At 37.7% G+C, this 10,361-nt stretch overlaps 1 pseudogene; it reads right to left on the reverse strand.

Moving 5' to 3' along the window:
- Window positions 1-2,238: 2,238 nt before the first annotated feature.
- LOC109372240 (60S ribosomal protein L32 pseudogene) lies at window positions 2,239-2,658 on the reverse strand (annotated as a pseudogene).
- Window positions 2,659-10,361: the final 7,703 nt, after the last annotated feature.

A 10,361-nucleotide genomic window follows, 5' to 3' on the forward strand; every position in this document is an offset into this window, starting at 1 on the left:
GCTGATTTCAACTGATCCTCATAGTGCTTTGCAAACAATGAAAAGATTAGCCACACCTAAAGCTACAAATGAGAAGGCTGTTTGAGTGGAAGAGGAACCACTGTTTTTCCCTTTCATCTGTTTGAAGCCCCTGTTTTTTAAGCTCTCCAGTATAACTAATTAGAAGAGAGAATTCTGAATGCACCTTCTACCTTACTTTTAGTCAAACAACCTATTTAATTATTTTTTTGTCTAAATAGATTTGGTATCATGCAAAATTTTTATCTGATGTTTACACCTGTTTCCAAAATTCAGTCATTTTCATACCACCTTTTCAATTCTGGCTATGTCTCTGGATCACTTTTCTGGTTTACTTGGTAGAAACTGAATAGCTACTTTGGCCTTATCTAAGCAACGATATTGGGAAATTACAGTTTTGATGTGCTCTGTATGTGTTTGTGCATATATCATTTTAAAAATATATAATCTTACTTCATCCTAAATTTGTGGGACCTTGGAGAATAACACAGTATGAAAGTGGCACTCTTTAATTAGAGTACTTGAGGATGGAAAAGGGGCCACAGATTAAACCTGACAAGCTCAGGAAACTGAAAATAACCACATAAGATGGCATGGACATAAAAAAATTCATAACTAAGGTGGGCCATGGCAGGAAGTCACATGTTTAGCCTGAAGCTTCCTTCATAAAGTCAATCTTCACCTTAAGTGAGGCTGTCTATTGTCTTTTTGCACCTAAGATGCCACCCTTGGAATGTGAGCAATCCTTTTTCAGGACCAGAGCAGGAAACTACAGAATCCCTCATTATTGTTCTTGTCCCTTGATTAACATCTGTACGTGAACTATTAACTCCTTTACCCACCTATGTGAAAGAAGTACCTGTCTCTCCAATTTACTTTTATCCAATCCCAGAGATTTCCCCTCTTTGCTTTCTCCCACCCCCTTAATCTACCACCAATGGATTTCATGTAACCCTCCTCCTTTCATTCTATGTATAAAATAAGCTGCAAACTGCCATTTTTGTGGAGCATTTTCTCAGTCTGTTGAGATTTTGCTTCCTGGCAATTTTCATCAGTTTGGCTCAAATAAACTCTTATAAGCTTTCTCTTAGGCTGGATGTTTTTCATCGACACACTGAAACAATAAAATGGAAAGAAAGACAAAAAAAGAAATTGTGGTCTATATACAGTTATGCACTTCTTAATGATGGAGATATATTCTGAGAAATGTGTCACTAGGTGACTCTATTGTTGTGCAAACATCATAGAGTGCACTTACAGAAACATAGATGATATAGCCTACTACACATTTAGACTCTGTGGTATAGCCTTTTGCTCCTAGGCTACAAGCCTGTACAGCATGTTACTGTACAAAACAGCACAAGATTACGTCAAACACAAAAAAATGATGCAATGAAGAGACACTGTAAACACGAGATGTAGGAGGCTGCTGCCAGTGTAACATGGCATACTGCTCTACAGCAAACTCTCTTTTCTTATAAGTAGAAAGAGTATTCTCTAAAATAACAATGAAAAGTATAGTATAGTAAATACATAAACCAGTAATATAATCGTTTATCATGATCAACTATTATATATAGTATGTAATCGTACATGCTATACTTTTATATGATTGACAGTGCAGTAGGTTTGTTGACACCAGCATCATCCCGAACACCTCAATAATGCATTGTGTTGCAACATTACAATGACTACGCTGTCACTAGGCAATAGGAAATTTTCAGCTCCATTATAATCTTATGGGACCATTGTGTATATGTAGTCAGTTGTTGACTGAAATGTAATCATGCAGTTCATGACTCTATGATGGACTATTATTCAGTAATAAAAAAGAATGAAATCTTGCTATTTTTGACAACATCATTGGACCTCAAGGGCATTATGCTAAGTGATATAAGTCAGACACAGAAAGACAAATACCTTACGACCCCTCTGATAGGTGGAGTCTAAAATAAATATGTGTGTGTGTATACAAATGCCAAAAAACTGTATACAGGTGGACATTTCAGTCAATGTTGCTCAAGCAGTAGTTTGCCATAATCAGAAGTGTCTGGACACTGATGGTGACCACCTTGAGCACCTTTTGTCATTGCAGAAGTCAAGCTGTGACTTGTGTTCATTTTTTGTTATTGGTATATACTATTACAATTTTAATAGTTTTTTTCTTTTTTTTGGAAGAATTTTATGGTTTTATTAAAACACAACTTGCACACAAGCTGTCTATTCATCTTCTTCACTGCGCAGCCTGGCATTGGGATTGGTGACTGGTGGCAGCTGGGCTGCTCTTTCCACAATGGCTTTGCGGTTCTTGGAGGAGACGCTGTGAGCAATCTCAGCACAGTAAGATTTGTTGCACATCAGCAGCACCTCAAGCTCCTTGACATTGTGGACCAGGAACTTCCGAAAGCCACTGGGCAGCATGTGCTTTGTTTTCTTGTTACTCCCATAACCAATGTTGGGCATCAAGATCTGGCCCTTGAATCTCCTGTGCACCCTATTGTCAATGCCTCTGGGTTTCCTCCAGTTACGCTTAATTTTGACATATTGGTCTGACTGGTGCCGGATAAATTTCTTGGTCCTCTTTTTGACGATCTTGGGCTTCACAAGTGGTCTGAGGGCAACCATGATACCGAGTAAAAGATGAGCCTAGTTTTTTTCTTTCTTAAAATGTGTATATGGGGGTGGCCGGTTAGCTCAGTTGGTTAGAGTGTGGTGCTGATAACACCAAGGATGCCAGTTCAATCCCCGCATGGGCCACTGTGAGCTGCACCCTTCTTAAAAAAATGTGTATACATTTTTTGACACCCTCTGTATATATCTACACATACAACACACACACACACTAAGTTCATAGATACAGAGAACAGGTTAGTGGTTGCTAGCGGAAGGGGGTGGGGATTGGGGAAAATGGGTCAACTGGTTTTGTATTTTTTTTTAGTTTAAATAAATTGAATTAGGAAAAAAATCAAAAGAGATTATCTAATGCAGATCCATAACTCTAGGCAAGTCAACTCCCATTAAAAAAAAAGAAAACAATACTATGTCAAAGAAGACTTGAATAAATGAAATTGATATCCCACATTCCCGATTACAGACATTATTTTAGTAATTACATTTTGAGTTTAACTCAACACCAAGTCTCCAAATTCAGTGATGCAGGTGTCCTGCAGAACAAGCTGGGGGCTCTCCCTGATGGATCTAAACACACCCCTAACCCAGGAGTTGGAGAAGATGAAGGAGGATCTAGCAGGATCAACTCGGTGAACTGTTGATACATGACAACATGTCTGAGCTGCAACAGCACCTGATGACCCTGTATCAACCTTCTGAGCATAAAGGCATATGTCCCTGCTTCACGTCCACCTTCCAAATCTCACACAAAATGTCTCTTCTGGCCTAAGTGAACTTGGAGCTATTCAGAGAGGGGAGGGGTTGGGGGTCTGGGTAAAAAAGGCAAAGGGATTAAGAAGTACAAATTGGTAGTTACAAAATAGTCACAGGGATGTAAAGTACAGCACAGAGAATATAGTCAATGATATTGTAATATCTATTTATAGTGCCAGGTGGGTACTGGACTGATTGGGGTGATCACTGCATAAATTATATAATGTCTAACCACTATGCTGCACACTTGAAACTAATATAAAATAATATTTAGTGTCAACTGTAACTGAAAAAATAATAATAAAAAAAACCAGAATGGAATTCTGTAAAATGTACTTGCAAATTACCTAACTTGACATAATATGAATTCATCATAATCGCAAAGATACGAGTTTTTCAAAAGTAGTGATCTATAGAGCTGTGAGGGTATAGATGAATTTTCTAATCATGACGCCAAAGACAAAACACAAAGACTGAAAAATTTGACTTTATAAAAAATTTTAAGTCTGTTTAAATAAGAACAACACAACCAAATGTAAGCCAAAAAAAAGAAAAAAAACTTTAGGGAAATATTTGCAATATGGTGATAGACAAATGGTTAATCTGTTTAATACATAAAGCTTTCTAAATCAATAAAAAAGAGATGAACACCTGATCTTTTAAATGTAGAAAGAATAACTGCTAATTCACAAAGAAAGGGAAAGAAGAAATAAAATGGCCAAGCACATTCAAACAAAAAAATCCCATTGGAAATCAAATAAATGCAAATTTGTTTTCCCCACCCTGTTGGAAAAGGAGTAAAAATAAGTATATATCCTAATTTGAAGATGATATTGGGAAATCAATAATTCAACATATCCATATACTTTCATGCATATTTTAAAATTTTTAGTAATTTATCCAGAGACAATAACATCACAATATGACTATCACAGTATTTGCAGGATAAAGCAGGCACCTAATAAATATTTTTGATGGTATGTCAAAAAGCAAGACTTTGCTATAAGGATGTTTATAATAGCAAAAATTGTAAAACAAACCCTCAAATATCCCAGAATAAGGCATTAGTTAAATCAACTTTGCTATCTTCATACAATGAATACTGTGCATCCATTGAAAATTTTAAATTAAAAATGTATAACTATATATACTATATATCAATAAATGAAGAACAGTTTAAAAACTGCTAAAGAGAAAACCACAGGCCCAAAATGGCATCACTTGTGCTAAAAGCCCATGATACTGAAACCAAGGGTCCTCATGATTTTGATTTGATTTGTGACTACAGCTTTAGAAATCATTATTTCCCCTCCCCCCCCACCTTCATAGTCCTAGCCTTTCGCCTTAATAATCATTAACCCCTGAGGAAGCAGAAGGCAACAGCCCAGACCTGACTGATGGCCACAGGGTCTGGACTTCTGTCAGGCTAAAGATAATATCTTGAACAAAGTTATGTTTCAGCGCCTGAGCCCTAAGGTGGAAGGACCCCCTGGCAACTTTTCCATGAAACAAGACAGAGGGACTCTGGGGCAGACCTCAGAGCCATCCTCAAGACCTGAAGAAATGATTTGTTCCCCTTACCTTACCTCTGAGCAATCAGCTACTAACATGACCCCAAACCCCTAACCCACAATGTCCTGTGATTTTGCCCTATATCATCTATAACCTACATGCCATTGGGGAGTCAAGTCTTTGAAACCATGAGCTCGTTACTTTGTCCAGATTGGCCAATCTTATAATAACAAATTACTTTCTTCACTGCAAACTCCTGCTGGAGCACTTCTTTCAGCCAATGCATGCAGGCGGATGGATGCAAATATTAGGCTTCAAATAACAATACCAAACCTAGATTGAATATGGGATCTAATTGCAGTTTCAACATCTTCCAGAAATGTGATCTTAATCAATCAGTCTGGAATTTTCCTGTCAACACCACTGAGGTAATCTGTTATGTGGGCCCTCTCCATCTCCCATAGAAAGAAGAGACAATCTGCACAATAAAAATTATTGCCATTACCCCCACCGTCACCCCCACCTCCACACACAAAAGACCTCCAAGTGTAAAATAATCCTCTTTTCTTTTGTTAATAGCTCCCCTGCCTCCCCTTCTTCCTATAAAAACTTTCCATTTTACACAGCCCCTTCTAGTTGCTAGATAAGATTCTGTCCAATTCATGAATCACTTGATAAAGCAAATTACAATAGATCTTCAGGTTTACTTAATGGAATTTTGTTTTTAACAAAACAAACAAACAAACAAACAAAGCCAGGTGATTTCATAATTGTGTTTGGTTTGGTTTTAGTTTTGTGTTTAGAAAATGTCATATGTGGTGCACTTTAAAGTCAAATATAGGTTTGTGCTAAGAACACGTAAGTGGGTTTAATTACTCTTTTATATATGAAAATTACAGGACACAGTAAAGGAAAACAGAATTTGTCGCCCCAAAATATGCCTTTTTGGCATAGGAGTATCTTGAGATGGTTATTCTTAATAACCAGCACACATAGGAGAAGCTCTGAACACTGAGCAGAAGTTACCCTTTTGTAAGGGTACATGTATAAGGGAAATCTCCATTTGCAATGGTGTCTCCCTCTCTGTACCTGGAAGAGAAGGATGACTAAATCTCTAGAAACTGTCATCCATGGAGAAGCCACTGACCTAAATCTGCATAGCAAGCACGCCCTTGTTTACTGTGCTTTTTCTGGTCACCTCCCCTAACTGCCTCCTACCCCCAACGTCTTTTGTGTTTAAAGTGGTGGCTTGGGCCATTTTGGGAAGTTACTCAGTTTTCCTGGGTCTCTCCCACGTATACAGGAGGTGTACATGTTATTAACTTTTTTCTTTATCTTCTGTTAATCTGTGTTTTTGTTATGGGGGTGGGGTCTCAACTAAGAACCTAAAAAGATAGAGGGGAAGGTATATTTCCTCCCCTACAATAGAAACAATGAGTAAAAATGCACAGTGCTATTCATGTGCAAAATTCTCAGTAAGCATCCCTGCTTCTTCAGCAGAGGGCACTCTGCAATGAAAAATGGCTGCAGCTGAGAGATGCTATCTTTCCATCGTAGTATCCAAGATTAGTTACAATGTCAGTTAGAAGCAAAAGAACTACCTTCCTTCCTTAACTCATCTGCATGAAACTACATTGGCCATGCTAGAGTGGTCAGATGGGAGTGAATACATGCCTATTCATGGGTCATCTGTTGCTCACCCTCCACCTCACTGTTACCCAAACTACCCAGCAAGCTGCCTTCTTGATCTGTTATGAGCATGTATGTGTAGCAAAGCAATCATATGAAAGCTGAGAAATTACTACAAATTGCAGAAAATATCAATACTCTGGCATGCAAACCCCTCATTAAAAAATTGATGGTTTCGGAGGGAAACCACTATAGAAATTCAACCTTCCTTTCTGCTCCAAAATAATGCTGCAGATCAGAGAGCCCCTCCTTCTACTGTGCCAGCCCCATCACATAATTATGGTTATCACACTCCAGGAGCCTCAGCTGCCTAAACAGTCTTTACAGGAATAGAGAATGCTGTAGAAGAAACGGAAGCATAGCTTTATTATGGTTCACAGCACAGTCTGGGACCCAGGTTCTGCCACTTATTTAGTTAGCTGTGTGATCTTGGGCAAGTTGCTTAACCTTGTAATGCCCTGGTATTCTAGCTTTAAATCAGTATTTTCAGGTATGAGAAATTAAGTGAAATAATGTAAGTGAAGTGTTCAGCTTTTGGCATAGTAAGCACTCTGGATATTTCAGTTATTATCACCATTAATATTTCTTTGCCAATGCCATCTCCTCATTATTATTTCATTACTTTCTACTCTTAGAACATATTCATTTGTTTTGATATTTTTAGAAACACAAAAGTAATATAGCTATGTAGACAACAGTAAAGGGTCTAAAATAAGAATAGAAGGTCTTACCTCTCTTTGTCCCTATCTTCCTACTTTATTGAGATAATATTGCTAAAATTTAGCAGTAAGATTTTAGAGCTTATCCTTCCATAAATTTTCTCTATATTAGCGTATATGGCGTATATGTACCATCTCCATAATATACATCTTTTTTCAAACTGTATTTCATTTTGCTTAAAAACTTATATCAGACATCTTTCATGTCAGTACATATAGTGCTATTTGGTTCTTTTTAATATAGCATCCCATCCTCTGGCTGGACCATGATTTGTTCTACTAACCCCCCAACGATCAACATTCAGGTTGCTTTTATGTTTGTACTACAAATGACACCAACAAACAACATTCTTTCACATAAATATACACATAGAACAAATTCCTAACACTGGAAATGCTAGGTCAACAGTCATGTCCTTTTAAATACAATTTTTCTATATTGCCAAATTGGCCTACAAACAGTTGTATCATCTTACACACTCTCCAAGCACATATGAGAATAACTACATGCATTGCTAATACCCTTTGTTATTGTACTGCTATTTGGGGGATATAAGCCATGCCCCAAATTAAAATGCAAAGCCACACAAGAGCCAGAACACGGTTTCTATCACATCTCTCCTTTCCCCATAGACACAAACAGTGCTTGACAAACTGCTTCACCCACGGACACCATCCAGAATTTGTTGATTTAGTGAGTGGTGAGTGGAAACACTGGAGAAATGAGAGAGAAGAGTGGGTTCTATAGGACACCTAGGAAAATTCTATACTCAACACAAACTTTTCTATTCTTTTCTCACATCTTGTATCTATCCATAGGGGTATTATTTGCCAACGGTTTCAGAGAATTGTTTTCACAAAAGATATGGTTTATAAATAAACCTTTTTAAAACTCAGAGTTCTAGCATGCACTTTTTATGTCACTGTAGTTCACTTAGTCTTCAGGTGGTGGCACCTTAGTGGCTTCAGAAGTCTTACCAAGACTAAATTACTCCCCAAAATTTTTGGATGGGGAAATTACTATCAATTAATGCAATTAGGATCAATCTGAAAGCTAGCATGAGGTAGCATTTGAATAGTTCAAACCCCAGTAATTCAGATTTGGCAAAAAGTTAAATGGAGCACCAAAAATAGGCCAGAGAATTGTCTGTGGGTATTATAGAACGTTTCAGCAATACTGGGTATAGTACAGGACTGTTCTACCAATTACATGAGGTGGCAGCTAATGGTTTAGGAAGCTACAGTATTTGGTGACAAGTTGTAGCACTTAAAATGCCAGCTATTAATTTTGCTGTCTATTTTTTATTTTAAATATTAGTCATAGAGTGTCAACTGGACTTCAGGCTATTAGAAATCCTCTAGATAGTATAATTTCTGTGAAGGGAAATGGACCTATCAGTTTATCACTTAATGACATTTGACATTTCTGAGTGATGGTAAAAGGTGAGATGTTTTGAGTCTTATAAGGGTGCTTATTTATGTTCTCCCATTTCCTTCAGGTTGAAAATTCTGCAACACATTCTTCTTCGAGGCATTTTCATATACAACCAACGGCGTTTAATACACATTATAACCAAGGAATGGAAATGAACATTTCTGAGCACTTCATATGTCCCTGACACCATCCTGAGCTCTCTGTGTGTGTTATTTCACTTAATCCTTACCACAGCCTTGCCAAATATGTTCTATTACATATATATTTTTACATAAGTGGAAGTGGACACAGAGAATTTGAGTAACTTGCTCAGGGATTGAAAGCTAGTCTGCCTCCAAAGCTTATGTTCTTGCTACTATACTGCTCCTTTGTCTGCAACTGCCAAAACTTCAAGAAAATGTTTTCAGAGAGGAGCCTAAGCAAGAAAGAGAGACTTCATTTTAAAGTCTGGGGATTTTTAGCATTGAAGGGAGCCAGCTCTCCCAATCAGGAAGGAATGATGAATGCAAATGTCCAATTGACAAACAGGCAGAAGAACCTTCCCTGAACATCACTAGTCAACTCTGGATTGTTTATACTAAGAGAGCAGACGTGTAGACAATGTGGGAATACAGATCTTTTAAAAGTTACATTTGACCTCAAACTGCATTTTTTTCTCATTTGAATTATTATAACTCAAATAACTTATAACTGCCTTAGTATTAGATGATTTTATTTCCTAGACATTAGCTTCCAAAACATTTTGTTAAACGGAATGTATGCCATGCTAGACAGACCTGATTCAGAGGCTCTGAGTGTCATCGACTGCATTTCCCATTTCAGCTGCTTCATTTCTCCTTAAAAAAGAAAGAAAGAAAGAAAGAAAATCAACCTAGAACATAAGCAAAGTAATAAGTAGATGAAGGGGCAAAATACAAATCAGGAAAAGGAAATGGTGGGTTGTTTTGTGGCTCAGATGGCATACTGACCAAGAATATATTATCAGATAATGAAATTTAATATATTTGCTGTTCAGTTTGTATATAAAAAAACATTAAAGGTAAAGACAAAGATTTCCACAGGCAAAGTTTGCATAAAGCCACAGGCAGATAATTGTGGTTTTGACTATACAACTTCAACAATGGGTAGCAAATCAAAGATTTCATAGTCTGGTGTAGTATACTCAGTTCTCTGACCCATGTTTCTTAGGAATACAAACTCAATTTATGTTCCACAGGCACCAGAATTATTTTATCCAAAGGTAAAATAACAATCTTATATTTAAGTTGCATAGTTTTTCTAAGTTGCCATATCAGCCTCTTAAACTTTTTTTTTTTAAATATGTGTATAATAGAAAACTCAAAAAAGAGAGAATTTTAGGGCTGGCCGAGTGTCACGTTGGTTAAGAACTGGCTTGGGATGCCAGAGGCCCCCGGTTCGGATCCCACATATGAGGGCCAGTGACACTGCCCTCTACAGCTAAGATGCTGAACAACAGCTCAACCTGGAGCTGGGCTGCCATGAGTCCCCGGCGACGGCGTAGGCTGCAGCCCCTGTGGCAGTGGGTTGCCATGGGCTACCGTATGTAGCCAGCAGCCAGCATGAGCGGCCAGCAGCCGCAGTGA

The sequence above is a fragment of the Hipposideros armiger genome, unplaced genomic scaffold, assembly GCF_001890085.2.
Source record: "Hipposideros armiger isolate ML-2016 unplaced genomic scaffold, ASM189008v1 scaffold_620, whole genome shotgun sequence".
Lineage (NCBI taxonomy): Eukaryota > Metazoa > Chordata > Mammalia > Chiroptera > Hipposideridae > Hipposideros > Hipposideros armiger.